This window comes from Mirounga angustirostris, unplaced genomic scaffold (assembly GCF_029215605.1).
Source record: "Mirounga angustirostris isolate CCGP_5_RB_7025 unplaced genomic scaffold, mMirAng1.0.hap1 SCAF_14, whole genome shotgun sequence".
Lineage (NCBI taxonomy): Eukaryota > Metazoa > Chordata > Mammalia > Carnivora > Phocidae > Mirounga > Mirounga angustirostris.
This window is the reverse complement of record NW_026991722.1, coordinates 64,295,848-64,321,061: the sequence shown is the minus strand read 5'-3', so window position 1 is coordinate 64,321,061 and position 25,214 is coordinate 64,295,848. Positions and strand designations below refer to the sequence as shown.

Sequence of the window (25,214 nt, the reverse complement as noted above, 5' to 3'; positions counted from 1 at the left end):
ATTTTGATGGATTCCTGTCTCACATTGAGGTCTTTCATCCATTTTGAGTTCATCTTTGTGTATGGTGTAAGAGAATGGTTGAGTTTCATTCTTCTGTTTGTAGTTGTCCAATTTTCCCAGCACCATTTATTGAAGAGACTGTCTTTTTTCCATTGCATATTTTTTCCTGCTTTGTCAAAGAATATTTGACCACAGAGTTGAGGGTCCATATCTGGGCTCTCTATTCTGTTCCATTGGTCTATGTGTCTGTTTTTGTGCCAGTACCATGCTGTCTTAGTGATCACGGCTCTGTAATATAGCTTGAAATCAGGCAACATGATGCCCCCAGCTTTGTTTTTCTTTTTCAACATTTCCTTGGCAATTCGGGGTCTTTTCTGATTCCATACAAATTTTAAGATTGTTTGTTCCAACGCTTTGAAAAATGCCATTGCTGGGCGCCTGGGTGGCTCAGTTGGTTAAGCGACTGCCTTCGGCTCAGGTCATGATCCTGGAGTCCCGGGATCGAGTCCCACATCAGGCTCCCTGCTCGGTGGGGGGTCTGCTTCTCCCTCTGACCCTCCCCCCTCTCATGTGCTCTCTCTCATTCTCTCTCTCTCAAATAAATAAATAAAATCTTTAAAAAAAATGCCATTGCTATTTTGATTGGGATGGCATGGAAGGTATAGATTGCTCTGGGTAGCATAGACATTTTAACAATGTTTATTCTTCAGATCTATGAGCATGGAAAGTTTTTCCATCTTTTTGTGTCTTCTTCAATTTCTTTTATGAGTATTCCGTAGTTCCTAGCGTTCCTTTACTTCTTTGGTTAGGTTTATTCCAAGATATCTTACGGTTTTTGGTGATATTGTAAATGGAATCGATTCTCTAATTTTTCTTCCTACAGTTTGATTGTTAGTGTATAAGAAAGCAACTGATTTCTGTGCATTGATTTTGTATCCTGCCACATGACTGAATGTCTGTATGAGTTCTAGTAATTTGGGAGTGGAGTCTTTTGGGTTTTCCACGTAAAGTATCATGTCATCTGCGAAGAGGGAATTTGACTTCTTCTTTGCCAGTTTGAATACATTTTCTTTTTGTTGTCTGATTGCTGTTGCTAGGGCTTCTAGAACTATGTTGAACAATAGTGGTGAGAGTGGGCATCCTTGTCCTGTTCCTGATCTTAAGGGAAGGGCTCTCAGCTTTTCCGCATTGAGAAAGATATTCACTGTGGGTTTTTTATAGATGGAGTTTATGAAATTGAGGAATGTTCTCTCTCTCCCTATACTCTGAAGAGTTTTCGTCAGGAAAGGATGCTGTATTTTGTCAAATGCTTTCTCTGCATCAATTGAGAGGACCATATGGTTCTTCTCTCTCCTCTTATTAATGTGTTCTATCACATTGATTGATTTGCTAATGTTGAACCACCCTTGCATGCCAGGGATAAATCCCACATGGTTGTGGTGGATGATCCTTTTAATGTACTATTGGATCCTATTAGCTAGGATTTTGTTGAGAATTTTGGAGTCCATATTCATCAGGGATATTAGTTTGCAATTCTCCTTTTTGATGGGGTCTTTGCCTGGTTTGGGGATCAAGGTAATGCTGGCCTCATAGAATGAGTCTGGAAGCTTCCTTCTGTTCCTATTTTTTGAAACAGCTTCGGGAGAATAAATATTATTTCTTCTTTGAATGTTTGGTAGAATTCCCCAGGGAATCCATCAGGCCCTGGACTCTTGTTTTTTGGGAGGTTTTTGATCACCACTTCAATCTTGTTACTTGTTATTGGTCTATTCAGATTGTCACTTCCTTCCTGTTTCAGTCTTGGTAGTTTATAGGTTTCCAGGAAGGCCTCCATTTCTTCCAGGTTGCTTAATTTATTGGCATATTGTTGTTGATAGTAATTTCTAATAATTGTTTCTATTTTCTTGGTGTTAATCGTGATCTCTCCCATTCTGTTCATAATTTTATTGATTTGGGTCCTTTCTCTTTTCTTTTGGATAAGTCTGGCCAGTGGCTTATCGATCTTATTAATTCTTTCAAAGAATCAGCTTTTAGTTTCATTGATCTGCTCTACTGTATTTCTGGTTTCTAATTCATTGATCTCTGCTCTAATCTTAATTATTTCTCTTCTAATGCGTGGCTTAGGCATCGTTTGTTTTTTCTTCAGTTCTTTAAGGTGTAGAGATAGTTGGTGAATTTGGGATTTTTCTTTTTTTTTGATTGAAGCTTCGATGTCTGTGTATTTCCCCCTTAGGACCACCTTTGCAGTATCCCATAGGTTTTGGACCAATGTGTTTTCATTCTCATTGGTTTCCATGAATTGTTTAAGCTCTTCTTTGATTTCCTGGTTGACCCAAACATTCTTGAGCAGAGTGGTCTTTAGCTTCCAAGTGTTTGAATTTCTTCTAAATTTTTTCTTGTGATTGAGTTCCAGTTTTAAAGTTCTATGGTCTGGGAAAATTCAAGGAATAATCTCAATCTTTTGGTATCAGTTCAGACCTGATTTGTGACCCAATATGTGGTCCATTCTGGAGAAAGTTCCATGTGCACTCGAGAAGAATGAGTATTCTGTTGTTTTAGGGTGGAATATTCTGTGAATATTCTGTTCATTAAAAGCTCTAGTTTCTTTGTTGATCTTCTGCTTAGATGATTTGTCCATTGCTGAGAGTGGTGTGTTGTGGTCTCCTACTATTAATGTATTATTATCAACATGATTCTTTATATTAGTTAACAGTTGGCTTATGTGGTTGGCTGCTCCCATGTTAGGGGTATAGATATTTACAGTTGTTAGATTTTCTTGTTGGATAGGCCCTTTAAGTATTATATAGTGTCCCTCTACATCTTTTACTACTGTCTTTGGTTTAAAATCTAATTTGTTAGCAATTTGTATGTTTTCTTTGGAGAAGTGTCTGTGCATGTCTTCTGCCCATTTTTTGACTTGATTATTTGTTTTTTGGGTGTTGCGTTTGAGAAGTTCTTTATAGATCTTGGATACCAGCCCTTTATTTGTAGTGTCATTTGCAAAAATCTTCTCCTATTCCGTGGGTTGTCTTTTTGTTTTGTTGACTGTTTCCTTTGCTGTGCAGAAGCTTTTTATCTTGATGAAGTCCCAAAAGTTCATTTTTGCTTTTGTTTCCCTTGCCTTTGGAGATGTGTCTTGAAAGAAGTTGCTGTGGCCGATGCCAGAGGTTACTGCCTATGTTCTTTTCTAGGATTTTGATGGATTCCTGTCTCACATTGAGGTCTTCCATCCATTTAGAGTTTATCTTTGTGTATGGTATAAGAAAATGGTCAAGTTTCATTCTTCTGTATGTAGCTGTCCAATTTTTCCAGCACCACTTATTGAAGAGATTATTTTTCCGTTGGATATTTAACCTGGTTTGTCAAAGATTAATTGGCCATAGAGTCCCCAAAAAACAAGAGTCCAGGGCCAGATGGCTTTCCAGGGGAATTCTATCAAACATTTAGAGAAGAAATAATACCTATTCTACTAAAGTTGTTTCAAACAATAGAAACAGAAGGAAAGCTTCCAAACTTGTTTTATGAGGCCAGGATTACCCTGATCCCAAAACCGGGCAAAGGCCCCACCAAAATGGAGAATCACAGACCAATATCCCTGAATAACATGGTTGCCAAAATACTCAACAAGATCCTAGCCAGTAGTATCCAACAGTACATTAAAAATACTATTCTCCACGACCAAGTCAGATTTATTCCTGGGATGCAAGGGTGATTCAACATTGCAAATCAATCAACATGATAGAGCACATTAATAAAAGGAGAGACAAACCACGTTAATTGTAGGAGATCTCAATACTCCACTCTCAACAAAAGTCAGATCATCTAAGCAGAAGATCGACAAAGAAACAAGAGCTTTGAATGACACACTGGACCAGATGGACCTCATAGATATATACAGAACACTATATCCTGAAACAACAGAATACTCATTTTTCTCGAGTTCACACAGATCTTTTTCCAGAATAGACCATATACTGGGTCACAAATCAGGTCTCAACCTGTACCAAAAGATTGAGGTTATTCCCTGCATGTTATCAGATCACAATGCTTTGAAACTGGAACTCAATCACAAGAGGAAATTTGGAAGGAATTCAAACACTTGGATGTTAAAGAGCATCCTGCTGAAGAATGATTGGATCAACCAGGAAATTAAAGAGGAATGTAAACAATTCATAGAAACTAATGAGAATGAAAACACATTGGTCCAAAACCTATGGGATACTGCAAAGGCAGCCCTAAGGGGGAAATACGTAGCCATCCAAGCCTCTCTCAAAAAAGTAGAAAAATCCCAAATGCACAAGCTAACCTTACACCTAAAAGACCTGGAGACAGAACAGCAAATAAAACCTAAACCAAGTAGGAGAAGAACAATACAGAGATCAAGTTAATAGAAACCAGAAAAACAGTAGCACAGATCAACAAAACTAGAAGCTGGTTCTTTGAAAAAATTAGTAAGTCTGGCCAGAGGTTTATCGATATTATCAAAAAGAAAAGAATGGACCTGAATTAATAAAATCATGAATGAAACAAGACAGATCATGACCAACACCAAGGAAATACAAACAATATCAGGAACATATTATGAGCAACTGTATGCCAACAAATTAGGCAATCTGGAAGAAATGGTTGCATTATGGGAAACTTAGAACCTACCAATACTGAAACAGGAAGAAATAGAAAACATCAACAGACCCATAACCAGCAAGGAAATTGAAGCAGTAATCAAAAAACTTCCAGAAAACAACAGTCCAGGACCTGATGGCTTCCCAGGGGAATTCTACCAAATATTTAAAAAAGAAATAATACCTATTCTACTGAAGCTGTTTCCAAAAAAAAAAAAAAAAAGAAAGAAAAGGAAAAAGGAGAAGAAGAAGAAGGGAAGAAAAGGAAAGGAAAGGGAAAAGGAGAGGAAAGGAAAGGAAAACTTCCGAAATCATTCTATGAGGCCAGCATTACCCTGATCCCCAAACCAGGGAAAGACCCCATCAAAAAGGAGAATTACAGACCAATATCGCTGATGAACTGCATGCCAAAACACCCACCATATCCTAGCCAATATGATCCAGTAGTATATTAAAAGGACTATTCACTGTGACTAGGTGGGATATATTCCTGAGATGCAAGGTTGGTTCAACATTTGCAAATCAATCAATGTGATAGAACACATTAATAAGAGGAGAGAGAAGAACCATATGGTCCTCTCAATTGATGCAGAGAAAGCATTCGACAAAATACAGCATCCTTTCTTCATTAAAACTTTTCAAAGTATAGGGATAAAGTGAACATACTTCAATATCATAAAAACCATCTATGTAAAGCCCACAGCGAATATCATTCTCAAAGGGGAAAAACTGAGAGCGCTTCCCTTAAGGTCAGAAACAAGAAAGGGATGCCCACTGACATCACTATTGTTCAACATAGTACTAGAAGTCCTAGCCTCAAATATCAGACAACAAAAAGAAATGAAAGGCATTCAAATTGGCAAAGAAGAAGTCAAACTCTCTGTCTTTGCAGATGTGATACTTTATGTGGATAATCCATGTAAAACCAGGCCTATTCATCCTAATTTCCTGCTTACTTCCTACCTGCTCTTCATAGAGGAAGCTGAGACACTAGGGATTTGGGTCACAGATTCCCTGTGTCTTCCTATAGGTTGTGTGGGAACCATTAGGAAACAGGACATATTGGAAACCCGGCTGAATCCTGACATACGCAGAACCTACTGACATAAGGATCTCGAAGCACAATCAGCTATGGCTTCCCAGATCATCCCATGGGTCCTGGTGTTTGGCTCCAGGTAACAGGTGTTGAACCCAGATCTCAATTGCTGGACCTGAGATCTCCCAAGATTTGGAAGAGATCTCATGAGATTTGGAGTAAAATCTTGCCCAATATCGATGAGATCTTCCGCGATTTCAACTAAGATCTAGAGAGATTTGGATGACAACTCACAAGATTTGGACTGAGGTTTCCAAATTTTGGAAGAGTTCTCACGAGATTTGGATGGAGATCTCATATTTCCCGAAAGATCACATGAGGGCCTGCTAAGGAAAGAGTTATTTTTCCTTTTGTTTCTGTGGTTTTTTGAGGCTAGTACAGACAGCCTTCTTGTTTTGAAAGCCTGAGAAATCCCCTGGGGAGCATGCTTCTGTGATCCCCTGTCCTTCTGGTGGTGGGGGGATTGGCATATTGCCTCTCCTTTCCCCTCCTGCCCTCCAGTTTCTTTCACCACTCCTCCTCATGAATGAGCATCCACCAGGCCCATTCATCCTGATTTCCTGCTCCCTTCCTATCTGCTCTTCATGGAGGATGCTGAAACACAGGGATTTAGGTGTCACCTTGTGTCTTCCTGCAGGTTATGTGGGAACAATTAGGAAACAGGACATATTGGAAGTTCTGCATCTTACAGCTTGTCACAGCTTTAACTTCAGTTTTCTCTGCAAGTAACTGGTGAATGCTTGGGTCCGTTATTTCCTTATTGCTTGAAGGTTAAGTTACTTTGAAAGCTTCCACAGTTTGAATGTAAAGGGCTGGAGAGGATGTGGGATAAAATAAACTCCCTTGCACAGAGAATGCACACTACATTCTGCCAACAGGAGGGCATGCAGGAGGGCCTTCCTTCCAAGGTCAGGGTCCACAGTGGATTCCTGCTGGGTGTCGGCAGCCCCAGATACACTTGGTGCAGGTCACAGGCTGGGAGTGTGGTCCAGAGTTGGCCATATGTCAGAGCACAGGTTTCTGTCTCCTTTTCCCAGCCCAGGAACCCTGTGTCAGCACTGTGGCCTCTGTCCCAAGAGGAGCAGTAATCCTCAGCCTCCTCCCCAGACCAGATCCCTGAGATGTTCAGATCTTGATGGTGCCATAATTGGAACCATTGCATCTGCCTGGGACCCCCTGAGGGTCCAGTACTACCAGTCATCACAGAGTGGGGGGCAGCACCAGGTAGCTATTGATACTGGCCCACAGTATAACTTTTTACATTGCTGCTGCTTGCACTGCAGGAGACGGTGACCCTCTGACCCTGAGACCCTGACACTGAGGATGCTGAGTCACCACAGGCTGCACCCACACAGCTGGAAAGAACAGGGAGAGACACAAATGGAGTGCCTGGAATCTCCAAATATCCTGGAAATCAGGGTGGTCAAAGAGCAAGGCTCCTGTCCCAACCAGACCCCTCCTCCTGACCCTCAGGATCCAGCACCTGGACAGTAAGTGAAGAAGGAGAGAAAAGAGACAGGAGTCCAGGCCATGGAGATGCCCAGGACTGCAAGAACACAGAGCAAGACCAGAGCAGCTTCAAGTCTGTCATATCACCCCCAGGGGAATGGAGGCACATTATGCAAATTACCACTCCCCAGGCTGTCCCACCCCCATGGAGGTCTGAGCACAGGTCCCCAGACAGGGAGACAGGGCTGGTTCTCACTGGTCTCCCAGGCCCACCCCCAGGTGGATCTGTGATGGGGCAGCACCTGGAAAGGATCCAGGGCTTCATCAGAGCCTGTCCACCTACACCCCAGCCTGTCTTCTAGAGGAAGGATAGGGACCAGCATTGGTGGACAACCTGCCGATCGTATCTACAGAGGCATCTTCTGCTCAGTCCAGACCCACCTTCCTGTGTGTAATGTGGGGGGTGGGGCTGTGAGGAAGTCCCTCCCAGGGAACCTATCCTGTGTTCCCCAGAGCAGGACAGAGGACAGAGAGGGCTCAGCCCCAGCAGCCCCATTTAGAAGCTACATGAAGCCTGGCTCCCTCCCATCTGTCCCCTAATTCCCATGTGAGTGAACGAGGTGCTCCTTCCAAGTTCCCCTCTTTTCTCACCCTCTCCCACCCCAATGGGGAGGAGCTTGACCATCATCACAAGGAAGTTGTTCAGAGGCTGACCTCACTACCTGAGTATCCGGCTCATCCTGAGAAAGACCATCCTCAGGGAATTTGAGGAGCCCCTAGCCCTCCCAGGACAAATCTAGGAGTACAAGGGCCTGAGGGCAGACCCAAAGTGATGACATGTCCCAAACAGGAAGAGAAAGACAGGGACACACAGAACTGGGCACTTAAGACTGAGGGAACACGTTATAGGAAGAAAGGAGGTGAGCAGCACAGGTGTCTGTGTGAAGGACTCTGATGGAACAAGGCATGTGGTGGTCATCCTCCACTCCTGATGCGTCTCATGAAAGCCATGTGGACTGGTCCTTGAGGAAACCGACAATTGCTCAATATTCCTCCTGTTGTTTCTGTGAGGGCATTTGGGGTGAATTATCATTTGACTGCTCACACCAAGGTGAGCTGAGGGCCCTCTCTAGGGTGTGGTGTCCTCACCCTTCAACTGAAGGCCTCAATAGAACAGAAAGGCTGAATGAGAGGGAACTCCTCTGCTATAGATCATTTTTCTGGATCAGTTTTACACAGACTCACTAATTATGTCATGAAACTGTACACTTTTAACAATCTTATTTTTATTTCTTTTTGTTTTCTTAATTTAAATTCAATTATCCAACGTATACTACATCATTAGTTTCTGGTGTAGTGATCAGTGATTCATCAGTTCATAGAACACTCAGTGCTCATCACATCATGTGCACAGTTACCCCATCCCCCCACATACCTCCCCTTCTGCATCCCTCAGTTTGTTTCCCAGAGTCAAGAATCTCTTGTGGTTTGTCTCCCTCTTTGATTTCTTCCCATTCAGTTTCCCTTCCCTTCTCCTATGATCCTCTGCACTATTTCTTATATTCCACATATAAGTGAAACCATATGATAATTGTCTTTCTCCGATTGACTTATTTCACTTAGCAGAATACCCTCCAGTTCCATCCATGTCGATGTAAATGGTAGGTGTTCGTCTTTTCTAATGGCTAAGTAATATTCCATGAACCACATCTTCTTTATCAATTCATCTGTTGAAGGACAACTTTATTTTTTAAATGATAACAGCAAAGAAATGTCCGTCAATTTGGCAAATGTAAGATCACAGATAATTTTAATTGATGATTTTGAGAGGATTTTTTTTTTTTGCTGGTGAAAACACAAGTACAACTTTTGAGAGTATTTTAGTGGCTATGATGACATTCGACAAATTACTTCGAAAGATATATTCTATTACAATAGATGCAGAAAAAGCATTTGACAAAGTACAGCATCCTCTCTTGATCAAAACTCTTCAGAGTATAGGGATAGAGGGTATATACCTCAATATCATAAAAGCCATCTATGAAAAACCCACAGCTAATATCATTCTCAATGAGGAAAAACTGAGAGCTTTCCCCCTAAGGTCAGGAATGCGGCAGGGATGTCCACTATCACCACTGCTATTCAACATAGTATTAGAAGTCCTAGCCACAGCAATCAGACAACAAAAAAATAAATAAAAGGCATTCAAATCGGCAAAGAAGAAGTCAAATTCTCTTTGCAGACGGTATGATACTTTATGTGGAAAACCCAAAAGACTCCACCCCAAAACTGCTAGAACTCATACAGGAATTCAGTAAAGTGGCAGGATGTAAAATCAATGCACAGAAATCAGTGGCATTCCTATATACCAACAACAAGACAGAAGAAAGAGAAATGAAGGAGCTGATCCCATTTACAATTGCACCCAAAACCATAAGATACCTAGGAATAAATCTAACCAAAGAGGCAAAGAATCTGCATTCAGAAAATTATAAAATAGTCATGAAAGAAACTGAGGAAGACACAAAGAAATGGAAAAACGTTCCACGCTCATGGATTGGAAGAACAAATATTGTGAAGATGTCAGTGCTACCTAGAGCAATCTACACATTCAGTGCAATCCCTATCAAAATACCATCCAGTGTTTTCAAAGAAATGGAACAAATAATCCTAAAATTTGTATGGAACCAGAAAGACCCTGAATAGCCAGAGGAATGTTGAAAAAGAAAAGCAAAGCTGGCGGCATCACAATTCCGGGCTTCAAGCTCTATTACAAAGCTGTCATCATCAAGACAGTATGGTACTGGCACAAAAACAGACACATAGATCAATGGAACGGAATGGAGAGCCAGAAATGGACCCTCAACTCTATGGTCAACTCATCTTTGACAAAGCAGGAAAGAATGTCCAATGGAAAAAAGACAGTCTCTTCAACAAATGGTGTTGGGAAAATTGGACAGCCACATGCAGAAGAATGAAACTGGACCATTTCCTTACACCACACACAAAAATAGACTCCAAATGGTTGAAAGACCTCAATGTGAGACAGGAGTCCATCAGAATCCTAAAGGAGAACACAGGCAGCAACCTCTTCTACCTCAGCTGCAGCAACTTCTTCCTAGAAACATCGCCAAAGGCAAGGGAAGCAAGGGCAAAAGTGAACTATTGGGACCTCATCAAGATAAAAAGCTTTTGCACAGCAAAAGAAACAGTCAACAAAACCAAAAGACAACCGACAGAATGGGAGAAGATAATTGCAAATGACATATCAGATAAAGGGCTAGTATCCAAAATCTATAAAGAACATCCTAAAGTCAACACCCAAAGAACAAATGATCCAATCAAGAAATGGGCAGAAGACATGAACAGACATTTTTCCAAAGAAGACATCCCAACTGGCCAACAGACACATGAAAAAGTGCTCAACATCACTCGGCATCAGGGAAATCCAAATCAAAACCTCAATGAGATATCACCTCACACCAGTCAGAATGGCTAAAATTAACAAGTCAGGAAATGACAGATGTTGGCGGGGATGCGAAGAAAGGGGAACCCTCCTACACTGTTGGTGGGAATGCAAGCTCGTGCAGCCACTTTGGAAAACAGTATGGAGGTTCCTCAAATAGTTGAAAATAGAGCTACCATATGATCCAGGGTATTTACCCAAAAGATACAAATGTAGGGATCCGAAGGGGTACATGCACCCCGATGTTTATAGCAGCAATGTCCACAATAGCCAAACTGTGGAAAGAGCCAAGATGTCCATCGACAGATGATTGAATAGTGGTATATATATATACAATGGAATATTATGCAGCTATCAAAAGGAATGAGATCTTGCCTTTTGCAACGATGTGGATGGAACTGCAGGGCGTTATGCTGAGCGAAATAAGTCAATCAGAGAAAGACATGTATCGTATGACCTCACTGATATGAGGAATTCTTAATCTCAGGAAACAAACTGAGGGTTGCTGGAGTGGTGGGGGGTGGGAGGGATGGGGTGGCTGGGTGATAGACATTGGGGAGGGTATGTGCTATGGTGAGTGCTGTGAATTGTGCAAGACTGTTGAATCACAGATCTGTACCTCTGAAACAAATAATACAATATATGTTAAAAAAAATAGAAGAAGAAGAAGAAAATAGCAGGAGGGGAAGAATGAAGGGGGGGAAATCGGAGGGGGAGACAAACCATGAGAGACGATAGACTCTGAAAAACAAACTGAGGGTTCTAGAGGGGAGGGGGGTGGGAGGATGGGTTAGCCTGGTGATGGGTATTAAATAGGGCACATTCTGAATGGAGCACGGGGTGTTATGTACAAACAATGAATCATGGAACACTACATCAAAAACTAATGATGTAATGTATGGTGATAACAATAAAAATTTTTTAAAAAAGATATCTTCTATTATACCTAGAGATTTTTCTCCTGGAGCAATTTTTCTAAAAACATGTAACTTTAAACAAATTTAGGAATCTGACTTTAACTTGAAGTGTCAACTTATATTTTGGCATTTCCATTCTTCCTCTGACGTTTGCCATCACATGATGACATTGTATAAATAACCAAAAGTGGGCCTTGCATTTGTACATAATTCCTGTCCATCAAGAAGTAGATGCTATAAAACTACCAAAACTTTAACTTGTTAGGGACTTAGGAACTGTAATCTGGGTGACATAGAGTGGAGAGAAATCGGGTGTGCTCCTAATTTTGAGCAGGGAGTGCAGGTTTATGAAGGGAAAATACAGACTTGTTTGAAAGAATTATGGTGAGTGCTCAGTGTTCAGGATGACTGTCAAATACAAGATCGGCCATTTCCTTAACAGTTGTTCCATTGTCTCTATTTCAGTCCAAAGTAGAACAATGTGTTCCAGGAGGTGTCCACTTAAAATTGACCAGTTACAATTGCCAGAAGTGAAAGTTCATGGTGTTCTGGAAATTGAAACAGGAGGTGTGCATATGCCTTACTTCCTTACTGCCCTTTATACTCTAGTTTGAGTGACTCTCTTAGCAATGCTTACTTACTTCATTTCAAATCTTCTTTCACATTCCCCCCACCACCTTTTTTTCAAGATCTTTCCAACAGGAAGTAACATGAAGAAGTTTTACGATCCTACAGGCCCCTTTCATTGCTGAAGTGGTTGGCAACCTGCTCTCGGTCCATCATGTCCCCCCAAAGGGTGAGTCTCTTAATTCATTGATATTTGTTATGTTCAGCAAGAATGCTAGGTGAGTCTTAGGACCATATCTGAGTAACAAGAAGGTTTTAAGAAATAGGGTTGTGATGTCAGTTGGGGCCAGGGTCTCATTTCTAGGTAGATCTGATGAAAGGTTTCTATTCTTTGTGCAACCATCATTTTGACATTTTGAGTAGTAGCACAATGAGAAATGCAAAGACTGAGCAATTGGAAAATTGCAAATAGGGCACAAATTAAAATATTCAACAGTATAACTTATAAACCTGAACACAAGAGAGCCCCAAGTGCTGAAGGCAGCCAGCTGAAAGTATCAGAAACTTGACATTAAACCACTCTGGAATAAAGCTCAAATATCTCTTTAGGGACTTGTATAATGTGAGAAACTCGGTGGTTTTTATTTCTGCTTGTTGAAATGAGCTCATACACATACAGCAAGATGTTTCAGCTGTGGCACAAACTCCTCCTTGGCTGTGAGTAAGTAATCTAATGCAGTTTTGTTGTTGAGGACCTCAGGATCTAGGGAATCTAAAGACTTACATTGGGCTCTGCTGGCTCTGAAAGTGGAGTGAGCTATTCTGTTAAGAGTTCTGGTAAGATTTTGCATCACAACTTGTAGATGGGCTGTGCCTGCTCCAAGCCCTGAGCTAATGATTGTAAGGTGTGGGTTATACTTATCTCCAGAATATCCTACAGGAAAGTCCCAGCCTTGGCTGTGGCATAGCTATTGTCTTCCAGGCACCACATCCAGGTAATTTTTTATCATTCATAAGGGTCTTGAATTTTGTAAGTGAGGTTTAGGGGTAGCAGCCATTTTGAAAACAGTAAAAGGAGACATTGGCTGTCCTAGAAAACATGCAGCAAGCACCAGGGCCTCTCCAGCTATCAAAACATTCATAAGCCCAGGGCTGGAGATGGAAGATGCAAATGAAAATGTATCCCCTCCCTCCTCCCCCCCCCCCCCCCCCCCCCGGTGCACAGAGGATTCCAGACATGTTCTGAGGGCGTTTGGTTTCATCAGTTGGAAAGGACGTTGAGACCAGGAGTGAGTGAGGGGTGATGTCCAAGGTTGGGAAGTGAGGTTCCTTTGACAAGCCCCTAGTGGCATGGGGTGGGATGCTACAGCCATTCACAATGTCAGGTTGTGCCAGAAAGGTGGAACAAAGGGGGTCCCTCTTACTTACTCACGTGGGTCATTGCTCACATGGGGAAGGTGAGGCTGAGAGGCAGGAAGGGAGAATGATGTAAGAATGTGACAGCGTGGGAGTTTCGTGTGGTAGGGTTAGAGTATTTTTGTTAGTGTTTTTGCTAAAATTCAGTAAGAGTTCTCAATTTGTGGGGGTGTTAAGAAACAGCTGGAGACAGGATATTGAATATGTAGATTTGGACAGGATAAGTTATGGCAGATGGTGCTGTAGTATGGCTAGCTGTGTAATCAGGTGCAATTGTAAAATTGGAGATAGGAATGACTGTGGGGTCATTGTATCTTGCACGACTCCCGTGGGAGAACAATGACAGATCCAGCAATCATATGGGTTGCCAGGTGAAGCATAGGATTGTCATCGCTAAACAATAATACCATCTTTCTAGATAAGAGAGGAGATAAGGGCAAAGTGAACAACTGGGAACAACAGTAGGCATTCAGAAACCTTTGAGAGTTTGGTTACCACCATGAAGAAGCCCTGCTAAGTGTAAAAGAACAAATATCACACCAAATCCTACACAGAGAAACCAAAGGGCAAAGATTTCAGCAACTTTAGGAGTTTCCATTAGATTTTTGTGTGATGAAAGTACTATGGAATTGGTCTGGTCCTGCGTCTTGGGAAAGCAGATGTCATCTGCTTCTTTTTCTGGGCTGCAGTCAGTTTGGGGTGTCCCATTGGTTTGGTAGTCCAATTGGATGCTGCGACTTTTTCAAAAGAAATGATAGACAAGAATCTATGAGTCAATGCCTTCTATCTAGCGATTCACAATACCTGGTATGAACCCTCAAGAGGCTTGGTGTAGTCTTTGGAGGTGTGGTGGAGGCCATAATGCTGGATGACTTCGTTTCCCAGGAATATGCTGTGGACAGACTATTCCACCAATTTCTCATTTCTTTGAAGCACCTGTTTACAACTGCCCTTCCTTATGATAAGTCATCATATCACCTTTAAGTTGCTGGCTTCAGAGGCCCCTTGACTAAATCTCCTTCCAGTAATTATTTCAAATGGTGAAAGTTTATGTCTCTCATGGAGAGTGGACCTAAGATTCAATGGTATTACGGGAAAAGCTTTTGGCCATGACAAATGGAAAGACACCATGGGTTTTGCCAGTTGGGATTTTATGATACCATTGGTTAGTTCCACAAGGCAGAATGTTTGCAGATGATAGGCACATCGGAAATGTTGCGCAGTTGGATCCAACAGGCAAGATGGCGGAAGAGTAGGGGACATTGTTTCATCTGGTCCCTTGAATTTAGCTGGATATCTATCAAGCCATTCTGAACAGCCATGAATTCAGCCTGAGATGCGAGAAAATATATCTGGAACTCTACAAGTAGAAAACCGACTGCTTTTTTCAAGGTAGGAGGTGCAGAGACGTGACTCTGAGGGGAGATACCAGAAGATAAAGAGGGTAGGGAGAGTCTTCCATAAACCGGGTACCAGAAAGTGATATTGCCCTAGAGGGGCCAGAGAGCAGGCATAGCCATTTTTATTCTGATCCTCTAAAGACGCACGGAAAGCCTCCAGGGAACAAAAGCCACACGGAGGACCAGCGGTGCAACTTCCCCCAGGCAAAGACAACTGAGAAACAGCACAGCAGGACCCTCCCCCAGAAGACAAACTGGGAGAACAGGTGCACAACTAGTTTACAGATCCCACAAGACTGTAAAACTCCAGCACCAGGGGAAAATAGTATATTGAGCTAGAGGTTTTTTCTCATGATTCATTTATCTTTCATTCTAAAATTTCCCATTTCGTTTTTTTTTTCTTTTTTCCTGTTTCAACTAGTTTCTTATTCTGCCAAAGGTTTTTCTTTTTTTTTTTTTAAGATTTTATTTATTTATTTATTTGAGAGAGAGAGAGACACAGCGAGAGAGGGAACACAAGCAGAGGGAGTGGGAGAGAGAGAAGCAGCCTTCCTGCGGAGCAGAGAGCCCGATGCGGGGCTCGATCCCAGGACCCTGGGATCATGACCTGAGCCAAGGCAGACGCTTAACGACTGAGCCACCCAGGCACCCCTCTGCCAAAGGTTTTTAAGTCACTTTTTAACTTTTATTTTTTACATCTACAATTTATAGATATATGCTTCATTTTTGGTCTCTTTCGCTCTATTCAATTATATTTTTGTATATATATATATATATATATTTTGCCTTCTTTGCAACTTTGAAATTTAGGTCTTCTCACACACAGACCAAAATACTCAGGAACAAGGGCATCACCCTGCTTTATCCACCCTGTGAGATTAGTCTCTCTGACCGCCCCCCGCCCACTTTTTTCTTTTCTCTCTCTCTCTTTTTTTTTTTTTTTCTGTTTTGCTTTGGTTTTGTTTGCTTTTCTGTTTTGGTTTCTGATCGCTTCGGATTTGTCTAGGGTGAATTTTGCTTGGGTCGAGGTAGATATTTTGGACTCTACTCACCCACTCACCCATTCTTCCCTGGGCAAAATGATTAGAAGGAGGAATTCACAAAAAAAGAACCTTTGGTCCTTTGCCAGAGATCTAATCTATATGGATATAAATAAGATTTCAGAGATGGAATTCAGGATAGCAATTATAAACTTAATAGCTAGGCTTCAAAGAAGCATAAAAGACAGTACAGAATCTCTAAGGGCAAAATGAGATCTAATCAGGCCAAACTTAAAAATGCTACAACTTAGATGCCGCTAGGGTGATTGTTCTAACAGCTAGGGTGATTGAGGCAGAAGAGAGTAAGTGATCTAGAAGACAGGCTGATGGAAAAGAAGGAAATTGAGGAAAAGAGAGAAAAACAACTAACAGCCCATGAAGAAAGGCTTCAAGAAACTAGGTGTATTTGAGCAAATCACAGCTGAGAACTTCCCTAATCTGGGGAAGGAAACAAGCATTCGTGTCCAAAAGGCAGAGAGGACCCCTCCCAAAATCAATAAAAATAGATCAACACCCCAACATATAATAGTGAAGCTTGCAAGTCTTAGAGCCAAGGAAGCTCTCCTGAGAGCAGGCTAGATAGGAGGTTCCTTACCTACAGAAGGAGGAACATCAGACTAACATCAGAACTATCCACAAAAACTTGCTGGCATGATATATTCAGGGTACTAAATGAGAAGAACATGCAACCAAGAATACTTTACCCAGCAAGGCTGTCATTCAGAATGAAAGGAGAAATAAAGAGCTTTCAGGACAGACAGAAACTGAAAGAATATTACATTGATTATATATACTACATCATCTTTATCCATTCATCTGTAAATGGACACTTGGTTGATTCTATTTGTTGGCTATTGTAAATAATGCTGTTATAAACATAGGGGTGTATGTATCCCTTTGAATTAGTGTTTCTGTATTCTTTGAGTAAATATCCAGTAGTGCAATTACCAGATTGTAGGGTAGTTCTATTTTCTTTTTTTTATGATCATATACTTTATTTTTTTATTATGTTATGTTAGTCACCATGTAGTACTTCATTAGTTTTTGATATAGTGTTCCATGATTCATCGTTCATGTATAAAAACTGAGGGTTTCAGAGGGTAGTTCTATTTTCAACTTTTTGAGGAACACCCTCAAATCCATACTGTTTTCCACAATGGCTGCACTAGTTTGCATTCTCACTGAGAATGCATGAGGGTTCCTTTTTCTCCACATCCTCACCAACACCTGTTCAAGAAATTTTTAATCTGAAGTTGATGGTTTAATTTGGCTACAGGCCTTTGGTGACAGGTCATCTGAGAGAAGGTCAGGCTCTTGTGTACATGGAATTGGTGAGTTTATAATTCACATGTAATAGTCAAGGGAAACTTGCCTTTTGAATGTGCAGCTGACTTTTCTGCAGGTCGGCCAGTGGGGGATACAGGAAATAAAGAAAAGAACAAAAAAATATATAAAGATACAGTGAGAAATTAGGTGAATGTCCTACAGATTCTATTCAAGACAACAGGGAGGAGACACTTAGGGAATAATTTAAAGAAGGAATGCCTGAGAACTGACACTGAAACTGCAACTGAAGCATTGGAGTGCAGGCAGGGGTATGTGTGTAGGTGTTGGGTTGGAAATGAATGATGATAATGGTGCTCAGAGAAGAGATAAAGGCAATGCTTGATTGTGTTTATATGGTCCTGAGGTCTATCAAAGATGAGTCCCTGAATGAATAGCAGAGCCACAATCTAAGATTAGAGACTAGAGGAGAAGTAATTTTTATTTGGGGGAGGAAGTTATTGGCTTCAGTGTGAGATGCATTTCATTTTAAGTGCCTGTTTCCACATGGCATGTATAGATGGTTCCTCAGAAATGAAATCTAGAAATGAAATTTTAGACATCGTCATTATAGAGACAACAATGGAAAACTGGATTGCATGAGTTTTTCAGTCAGGAGTTTGAGATGTCAAAGAATCCTAGGAAACATGAACTTCCCCAAAGGAGGTAGTGGTCCACTTCTGCTTTGATTCCAAGTGGAAGACTGAGAAAAATTCATCTGATTTGATTATGGGAAGTAACTGTGATGTTATGAAGATTTGTAAATATGCAGATCAGTATCCTCATGGAGCTCACCCTTAGTCCTCCAGAGGCTGAGGGGAGGCGTGGACTGTTGCTGAGCGCAGCTCTTTTGGTTCACTTTTGAAGGGGAGGAAATAACTGGGCAGGAACTAGAGATAAACTGGTTCAGAGGAGGATCTGTTTCCAGAAAGAAGAGACTAAAGGAGTTTATAGGGCTGGATTGGGAAGAGGTCCGTAAAGGAGATTAGCTTCTAATTAATAATAAAAAGTTCTCCAGGGAGCGTCTGGGTGGCTCAGTCGTTAAGCGTCTGCCTTCGGCTCAGGTCATGATCCCAGGGTCCTGGGATCGAGTCCCACATCGGGCTCCCTGCTTGGCAGGAAGCCTGCTTCTCCCTCTCCCACTCCCCCTGCTTGTGTTCCCTCTCTCTGTCTCTCTGTCAAAATAAATAAATAAAATCTTAAAAAAAAAATAAAAAGTTCTCCAGAGAACAGGAGAGAAGGGGATACATTTGAGAAACTGGACTTATCCAGGGATAGATATGACCTTCAATTTAAACAGAAGAAGACTAACAAATGAGGAAGGATACAGGAATGTTTGTAGGGTCATGGCCGTGAGCTGCAGTTTTGCTTCAGATGGTCTAATTCATCTTTGTGGTTGGTGGGGAGCCCATTTTGAAAGTGAAGGAATGGGTGAGAATTTCTGAGATTCAAAAGACAAGGGGAATGTCTAAAATGTTATAAAGCAGGAAGAATAATTTAGTCATCAAGGCCTAGAAGGATGCCATATATTTATAGAATGCATTGGGGCTATGACAGATGCAGCTCCAAGAGGGGGAGATATTCCTGTCATCTGGGTTTGGGGCTGGACCGGCATGGGTACTGAAAGGTCAGGAGGGCTGAGGATTGTCCTGGTGGGGGAGACTGATCTTAGGAACTGAGGAGAGAGGTAGGGCTGGTTTAGGAAGTTGGGTCAGCACCCTGGAGAGTACTCTGTGGTAGGAGAAGTTGGGCACCTGGTGTCAGCGTGTGAACAGTGAAGGGTGAGATAAGACAGAAGGTCCCTGAGCTCTGACCTACAGAGGCAACATATCCAGGGAAAACCTAGGTCTGGGATCCACCCCTTGGGACCAGCATGTTTGGGAATTGGAGATAAAGAGACAGGCAGAGCTAAGCTTACATGCCAGCTCTGTCATTTTTCTAGACCTATGACTTCATCATTTCAGTAAAGCTTTCTGAACCTAGCTCTTGTCCTTGTTAAAAGGATAACCAATCCAAAAGGATAACCAATCCATAGCAGGCTTATAATGAGGATTAAATGAGCAAATACATGTAAATCCCAATCAGAGGGCCTCAGCAGTATCAGAAATGGTTTCTCTTGGCATTTCCCAGGTCAAAAGGTTACCATCTACGCCTGTTCCTGACACTCTAACAATATTTGTCCACGCAGTCCAGTTAATGATTAACATTAATTTAGGTAGGACTTTGCAGTCTACAAATGCTTTCATATGCTAGAACAGAACTCCATCTACCACTTCACTAAGATATCTGAAAGAGTGAACTCAATGTCCTCCCAAGCTGAACTTCACTCTATTTGCAGAGCCTGTCTGCCCCATGGGGATTGTGGTACCCAGCAGTAGACTCCTGATGTTTGTCCTCCAGCTTCTTACCTGTGCAAAGGGTTTTTAGTGCCTGATTTGCGTGATGAGAGTCACCAAACCTCCAGCAAGACATGAGTTCTTGGATTGTCCCTCCCACCATTGAATAGATCTAAAGTAGCCTGGCCATGTGTCCAAGGCTATGGAGGGCAGAACTGGGGGCGCTGTCCTACTGCTGCCTGACACCCACATGTGGATGAGCCAAGATGACTGCAGGCAGGTGCACTCAGAGGGTGGGGCAGGGCACAGCAGGGAGGGGGTGGCTCCAAAGGACTAGGGTGGGTGTTAGAGAAGCAATGCACACCCAACCAGGAATTATTAACTCAGAAACTCCAGAGTGGGGTCCTTACCTTGGAGACAAGAATCCCCATGTGGCAAGTATGAGGTTTTCCTAGCATTTGGTGTTAATCTTAGGAATTAAATGGTAATAATAATTCAGAACAGGTCTAATTAAAGTATAAAACCCTATATATATTAATTTCCTATGGCTGCCTGCAACAAAACGCAGCAGACTGGATGGCTTAACAAATATTTATTTCTCACAGTTCTGGGGGTCACAAGTCCAAGATCAAGGTGTCAGCAGGTTTGGTTTCTCCAGAGACCTTTCTCCTCAGCTCGCAGAGATGCCTTCTCGCTGTGTCCTCTCATGGTCTTTCCTCTGTGTGCCCACACTCCTGGTGCCTCTTCCTCTTCCTATAAGGACACCAGTCCTATTGGATCAGGGCCCCACTCTTATGACCCCATTTAACTTAAATTACCTCCTTAAAGGCCCCATCTCCAAATATAGTCATGCACAGGGCTCAGGCTTCAACATATGAAGTCCTGGAGGACATACTTTAGTCCATACAGTCTATGATTTTCATTTTGTTATCTACACAATGGGGATATGGATGTCTTCCTTATGTGAAGAGTAGCCAATCCTTTCTTCCTTTTGACCCTGGGGAGAGGAGAGGGCTCCCTGTCTGTCTGTCTGTCTCAGATCCTTCTGCACATAACCTCTGGGTTGGACTAGAAGGGGGTCATTCCAGGTGAACGTTTGTGGATTCAGGACTAGCAATACTATCTATCTGTGTGGTCCTTTATGTTTTAAAAGACTGGATTCTCCCATGGCTTCTTCCTCTTTTCTCAGCTTTATCTGCTCAGTTTCCAGATGTCCCTGCATGAGAATACAGAGGAGAAGTGGTGGCTGAGTTCCTGACGATGAAATAATGAATAAGGACTTGCTCTTACTCCTGAGTTGATACACCTTTGGCCAAATGGTCAGGGTTCTCCTTTGAGCCTGAATATTCTAAGCTCACCCAGGAAATGTCAATAATACCAGTTATGTTCACTGCCACATTAGCTGTATGGCAGGTCAGGGGCTGATGTGGAAATAATCTCTTTCCAAACATTTATGCTCAATTGTTCCAGCTTCCATTAAGCTTATGACTTCACAGAACAAATAGTAGAGATTTTCTTCTTTCTTCCTTTTTTTTTTCATCCAGCCCTTGGGTTCAGTGGAGAAATAATTCACCATGTCAGTGACTGCAGTGGCCTTAGGCATGTGGGGAACACAGGAGATAAAGATGAATGAGAGAAGAAGTTTCTAGACCAGTGGGAAGGCAGATGCTTCATCAGGTGAGTCACGGGTGCTGCGGGGAGGCTGTGCAGCCTGGAGGTGGAAGAAAGAAAGGGTGGGCCAGAAAGAACCATGAGGGATTGTTTATTTACTTCCTCCAATTTTAAACATATTAAAGTTTTTATACACTTTACTTGAACATTTTGATAACTTTGAAAAAGATAAATAAAATTCCCTTACCAAACTTGTTCACAACTGTTTCCCTCTGTTATTAAACTTTGATCAAATTTGAAAATTGAATACAATGTATGCAGATTATTGTTGTTTTATTTTTGACTGTGTATTGAGGAGAAAGAGTAGAGTGGACAGAATAAAATGTATGGTGCTGGTCAGGAAATGACAGACTAGGAAGCTCCAAGCCCTCACCCCCTCCAGAGTAACATCAGTAAAACAACCAGAATCTGTCTGAACCAGCTGGGGCTGTCAGCCCAGGGACCCAAGAAGTTGGCAGCCACTGCCTCTTGAAACATTTTCTGCTCCCACTGTTGCTGCCCCCAGCAAGAGTACCAAAGCCCCCTAGGATGTGTGTATGTTTGTGTGGCTGTCTGTTTTTCCTCCTTCTGCATAGCACTTCCAACCAGCCAAAAGCTCCTCTCTGTGTCTTGGGGCTGTTTCATGAGAGCAATAGTGATGAGCAGGCCACTCATCCCTGAGGCCTCAGTTGGTCTCATGTGCAAGACACATGAAGATTGTGTCCAGGTACAAAAGGATTGTTGTCCCCACCAAGTGAAGGGAATGTCCTTCCCTTGGGAAAGCAGCCCAATTCTTGCAAAGAGGGCTATGATGCAGTAGGTCTGGGCCGCCAGCCTCTGGTTTGGACAGTTGGGGCAGTGAATGAATGACTAAGGGTGCCAGGTATGTGGGGTGATGCAAGGAGACAGGGAGTCCAGGCCTGTGGATTCAGGATCCGCCCACCCAGTTTGGCCCTGGATCTGAGTGGAAAGGAAAGGAAGAAGGGCTGGGATGGCACTGCCTGCCTGAGACTGTGGTGGGCAGGGGCGGAGAAGCAGGCTGGGTGGTTCACCTGTGTTTCTGGGGACACTCTTGTTCTGACTCCTGACACCAGATCTTCTCCTTTTATTCCTGTATCTCTCAATGCTCCTCCACAGCACTATTTGCTGCAGGCATAGGCCCTGGGTTTTTAAGTTTGAAGTGCATGATAGATCAACACTGGGCCCTATTCTTTTATAACTATGCTTTAAAAAATAATAATAACCTCTGTGTGATCTAGTCTACTCCTAAGGCATTGATTATTAACTCTGTGCTTACAAAACCCCTAGATTTCTCATTCCATCCAGAATTAGATATACAACAACTTCTTACATTTTCTGAGTTGGAGACCTTACAGATATGACATATTAAAAAAGTCCAACCAGGGGCACCTGGGTGGTTCAGTCAGCATCTGCCTTCAGCTCAGGTCACGATTCCAGGGTCCTGGGATGGAGCCCCAATGTCTTGGGCTCCCTGCTCAGCAGGGAGCCTGCTTCCCCCCTCTTCTCCCCACTTGTACTCTCTCTCTCTGTCACTATCTCTATCTCCTTCTCTCAAATAAATAAATAAAATCTTTATAAATAAATAAGTAAATAAATAATAAAAAGAGTCCAACCTGTGAAAATTAATAAAGGAAAAACTTCACTAAAATGGAGTGGGACGGCCAGAGGGGGAGCTCTCACACCTTACCACTTGTGGCAAATTGGAGGTCCCAGTAGGACTAGACTTCCCTCATATTCCCCAAAGGAAGAGGCCTACTCTACTAACCCGGCAGGCAACAGCCCAGCCAACGAAAGACCATCCCAACTCAGCCAATGAGGAGCCACTGTACTTCAGACTCCCAGTTTACTCCAGCCCGTCCCAACTCTTGTTTCCTCTATAAAATAGCATTCCTGTCCTTCATTCTCCAGACTTGCCCATGGTTTTACTCTAGCTTGGGTGCCCCGAATTGCAATTCTCTGCTATTCCCAAATAAATCCACTTTGCTGGTAAAATAACCGACAGTTTTATTTTGAAGGTTAACAAACCCTTCTTCCTTGCCTTGGTAGTCCCCCAGACATCGCATCTGAATAGATTCTACCACTGTTAACTTAGCGATCCTGATCCAACCTCAACAAGCATTTATACGTCCTGTCTCTCCGCATGTCATAGACAATCCATTGCCCTCTCCTGTCCACTCTTCCTCTGATATGTGTCTGCAAACACTTCTCTCCATTTCCACAACTACCCCCGTGCCCACCCCTTCACCCAACTGTTTAACATTTCACTCCTTGAAGTACCGCTGTGGTCGTTTCTAGTTTGAGGGCTGTGATGAACAGAGCTGCTAAGAGCATTCATGTCCAGGGGCCTGGGGGGCTCAGATGGTTAAGCATCTGCCTTTGGCTCAGGTCATGATCTCAGGGTCCTGGGATGGAGCCCCACATCGGGCTCCCCACTCAGCAGGGAGTCTGCGTCTCCCTCTCCCTCTGCTCTTCCCCACTGCTCATGCACTCTCTCTCTCTCTAGCTTTCCTACATCACTTGGGCCGTCTTCAGCCTGCCTGGTCTAGTTGTATCAGGAATCCTGTTAAGTCACTTTAGAGAGAAGCCCCTACCCTTGATATCTGATTGACCTTGAAACTGATCAAATTCATTGTCCCCTACTCAAGAGGACCCATGAGGCTGGGCCGCAGCAGCCAAAGGGAGAGTGTATTGGGGTACATGTCACAGAGGCTCCTGAGGGCTTGTCCTAAGAGCAGTAGGGGGATCTGAAGGTTTAGGGGCACAGACATGATCAGATTTGCCTTTCACAAGTTACTCAGTAGCCACCACGGTGGGATTTGAGAGGACAGGGCTTCAACTGGGGAAGGGTGGAGGGAGGACAACACAGGGAGGTGGGGGGGGGGTTCTAGAGCCATCTGGGGTTGTACTGAAGTCCCCACATGGTCCTCACAGTTTTCTCCAGGGTGTTTCCTCAGTCCGGGCAGGGTTGGCTCTCCCTTCCCCACATGTTCTTGTGATCCCTCTGGGCCTGGAACCAGGAGTGAATAGAATGAATGAATGACAAGCACAGGGGAGAGCACCCTGGCACCCTGCACCAGACTCCTGGCTGGTGACAGGAGCCGGAGCTGCCATGTGGGAGCTGAGCCACTGTGAGTGGCTGCAGGAATGGGCTGGGTCTAGGCCTGGGCACTGTCACCTCCCTGGAGATCATAGGCAGTGGGTGATCACAGCATCTGGGTGAGGGTGCCCACCTGAGTCCTGGATGAGACCTAGATGGCGGGAGGTGCTGGGGTTTCAGTCTGGGCCCACCTCTCAGTTCCCCATCTGTGAAGGGCATCTGCATGAAGCCTGGGTCTGAGATAGAGATTCATGCTCTGGCCAGGTGGGTGACCACAAGGCCCCTCTGCCCAGGCAAGCTCGGTGTACCTGGTTGCTCCAAGTCCTGGGAAGTCTGGGTGGGCAAAGTCAGGCAGGTCTGGGTGTGGAAGCTGCTCCACAGCCTTGCTCTGCTGCTGGAGCAGGAAGGCCTCCTCTGGCAACCCTGGTCTGACCTGCGTTAGCAACACTCCTCTCTAGTGTGGACATAAGTGGTGGGTCACTCTGGGCTGTGGGCTTCTGGGCCTCCTCTGGGTTACCAGTGAGGGCCTGATCTGGAGGGAGGGGGTTCTGACTCCCTAGACCCCTAGGGCTGACAGTGTTGGCACCCTGGGAGGTACATCTGTAGGAACAGGGGGCTGGCATGTAGATGGGACATGCAATGGGGATACATGTCCCGTGTGTGCGTGGACTCAGTGGGGCCACATAACACATGCTGGGTAATGTCTACCATGAACCTTCGCTCTACAGCCACCGTCTGTTTGCTCCACTTGGCCTCCCAAGCTGGAGAAGCTGGCTAATAACACTTCGGTGACTGGAACACACTGGACTGGCTC

General features: G+C 43.3%; 1 long non-coding RNA gene across 1 annotated transcript in view; it reads left to right on the top strand.

Moving 5' to 3' along the window:
- LOC123841734 (uncharacterized) overlaps positions 1 to 11,099 on the top strand; it is a 40,441-nt gene extending 29,342 nt beyond the window's left edge. Inside the window, exon 8 of the long non-coding RNA XR_010407354.1 lies at positions 7,002 to 11,099. This is a non-coding gene — a long non-coding RNA (uncharacterized LOC123841734). The remainder of the gene's footprint in view (positions 1 to 7,001) is intronic.
- The last annotated feature ends 14,115 nt before the right edge of the window (positions 11,100 to 25,214 follow it).